The sequence below is a fragment of the Coturnix japonica genome, chromosome W (assembly GCF_054131305.1).
Source record: "Coturnix japonica strain WE chromosome W, WE-NBRP24, whole genome shotgun sequence".
Lineage (NCBI taxonomy): Eukaryota > Metazoa > Chordata > Aves > Galliformes > Phasianidae > Coturnix > Coturnix japonica.
In genome coordinates, this window is record NC_140701.1 from 34,991,820 (window position 1) to 34,994,851 (window position 3,032).

The window sequence follows — 3,032 nt, forward strand, 5'->3', positions numbered from 1 at the left end:
GGACATCCCATAGCAGATCTGGCTGCAGGCACTTCATGTTTCTTTACTGTGGAAAAAGCCTTCTGCTCCAGCTGAGGGCTTCTGTGATGCAGCGTCAGAACACAGCCCTGAGGGCTGCGTGACCCAGAACGGCTGCAGGCTGTGCAGCCGGGGCTGCAGGCGGGTGCCCAGGGCTGTCCTGCAGAGCAGGGTCCCTGCTGTGCCCCAGGGGCTGTGTGCCGGGTATGGGATTTCCAAAGGGAAAGGAAAACTTTTATAGTATACCAGGAGGAGTGTCTCTGAGAATGGTCTGGAATTGTCATTATCTTCTGCACTCTGAGCAGGACTCCAAGCCCAGGAACAGCAGATGCACAACAGCAGCTCCATCAGTGAGTTCCTCCTGCTGCCGTTGGCAGACACGCGGCAGTTGCAGCTCCTGCACTTCTGGCTCTTTCTGGGCATCTACCTGGCTGCCCTCTTGGGCAACAGCCTCATCAGCACAGCCGTAGACTGCGACCAGCCCCTGCACACCCCCATGTACTTCTTCCTCCTCAACCTTGCCCTCCTTGACCTGGGATGCATCTCCACCACTCTCCCCAAAGCCATGGCCAATGCCCTCTGGGACACCAGGGCCATCTCCTATACAGGATGTGCTGCACAGCTCTTTTTCTTTATCTTCTTTGCCTCAGCAGAGTATTTCCTTCTCACCATCATGTCCTATGACCGCTACGTTGCCATCTGCAAGCCCTTGTACTACGGGACCTTGATGGACAGCAGAGCTTGTGCCACCATGGCAGCAGCTGCCTGGGGCACTGGGGTTCTCCTCTCTCTTCTGCACACTGCCAGTACGTTTTCACTGCCTCTCTGCCAAGGCAATGTTGTCAACCAGTTTTTCTGTGGAATCCCCCAGATCCTCAAGCTCTCCTGCTCAGAATCAAATCTCAGGGAAGTTGTATTTATCATTTTTAGTGCCAGTTTATTCTATGGCTGCTTTGTTTTCATAGTGTTGTCCTATGTGCAGATCTTAATAGCTGTGCTGCAGGTGCCCTCTGAGCAGTGATGGCACAAAGCCTTCGCCACGTGTCTCCCGCACCTGACCGTGGTCTCCCTATTTATCATCACAGGCTTTTATGCCTATCTGAATCCCTATTCTGTCTCCTCCCCATCCATGGACCTGATGGTGGCAGTTCTGTACTCAGTGGTGCCACCAGCAGTTAACCCCCTCATCTACAGAATGAGGAACAGGGAGGTCAGGGATGTGGTAAAGAAAGTGATGACCAGATGTGTTTCAACTGCAGTGAACTGCCCATCTTTTGGAATTCATGACTTGTAATGCAGCTTTCTACTGAATCAAGCTCTCCTTTATTGTTTGTTTGTGGGGATACAAGAAAAGCTGTTCAGAGCAGCAGCTGTGGAGCAAGATAAACAGCATGGGAACCAAGGACACCTCTGCAAGGAGAAGAAGAGTCTCACAGCTCTGATTGGATATGTGCCTGCATGGACAGTTGAAAAGTGTTTTGTAGAATGCTTTGTTGACATATAAGGTGTTTGGGAAAGTTGTAAGGGCGGATGGGAAAGCTAGAAAATAACAACTTGTGAAGGTATATAAGGGATGTGAGAACTTGTAATAAACGATTTGGATCGTTCACATCTGAGTCCGTGCCGAGTCGCTGCATTTGTTTTCTTGGTTGTTTTTTTTTGTTTGTTTGTTTTTTTTTGTTTTGTTTTTTTGTGGTTTGTTTGTGGATGAGCAAGGAGCTCATGCAGAAACTGAAAGGGAAGAAGAAGGTCCTTGAAATGTGGAAAAAGTGTCTGACCACATGTAGTCAGGGCCTGCAGGGATGGAACAAGGAAGTCTGAAGACCACCTGGGATTGAATGTGACAAAAGGATAATGAAAAATGCTTTTTAAAGTACGTTAGCAGTCAAAGGAAGACTAGGGAGACTGTGGGTCCCCTACTAAGTGAGGGGGGTGTTCTGGTAACAAGGGATTCTGAGAAGATGGAGATACTGATGGCCTTCTTTGCTTCTGTCTTGTGTGAAAAAGCTCTCCATCAGGAATCCCAGAACCTAGAGCTTACTGAGAGGGTCTGGGGACTGAGGGACTTCCCTTTAGTCAGGAAAGAGTTTTGCCACACCAATGTTCATAAATTCATGGTACCCGATGGGGTGCATCCATGGGTGGTGAGGGAGCTGGCAGAGGTGATTGCTGAATCGCTCTCTATCATATTTCAGACATCTTGGAGAACGGTGGAGGTGCCTGAAGACTGGAGGATAGCCAATGTCACTCCAGTCTTCAAAAAGGCAAGAAGGAAAATACAGGTAGTTACAGGCCAGTCAGCCTCACCTCTGTCCCTGGAAAGATGATGGAACAGCTTGTGCTGGATGCAATCTCTAGACAACTGGGAGAAAAGGAGGTTATCAGGAGTACCCAGCATGGGTTCACCAAGGGGAGGTCGTGCTCGACCAACCTTGTGGCCTTCTATGATGTTTTCACATCCTGGGTGGATGGGGAGAGAGTGGTGAATGTAGTCTACCTTGATTTCAGTAAGGCATTTGATACTGTCTCCCACGACATCCTTATAACAAAGCTGAGGAAATGTGGAATAGACTAGTGGACAGTGAAGTGGGTCGAGAATTGGCTGACTGGCAGAGCGCACAGGGTCATCGGTGGTGGTGCAGAATCTGGCTGGAGACCTGTAACCAGTGGTGTCCCCCAGGGGTTGGTGCTGCATCCAGTCTTGTTCAACATCTTCATCAGTGACCTTCACAAGGGGATATTGGTCACCCTCAGCATGTCTGCTGATAAAAAAAAGTTGGGAGGATTGGATGACACGCCTGAAGGCTGTGCTGCCATTCAGCAAGACCTGGACAGGCTGGAGAGCTGAGCAGAAAGAAACCAGATGAGGTTTAACAAAAGCAAGTGTAGAGTCTTGCACCTAGGGAGGAATAATTGCATACACCAGGACAGGCTGGGGGATGAGTATCTGGAGAGGAGCTCTGCTGAGAGGGACCTGGGTGGACACCTGATGGATGACAGGTTGGCCCTGAGGC

The 3,032-nt window shown here is 49.7% G+C and overlaps 1 pseudogene; it reads left to right on the plus strand.

The window, feature by feature from the left end:
• Nucleotides 1-346: 346 nt before the first annotated feature.
• Nucleotides 347-1,312, plus strand: LOC146754733 (olfactory receptor 14C36-like; annotated as a pseudogene).
• The last annotated feature ends 1,720 nt before the right edge of the window (nucleotides 1,313-3,032 follow it).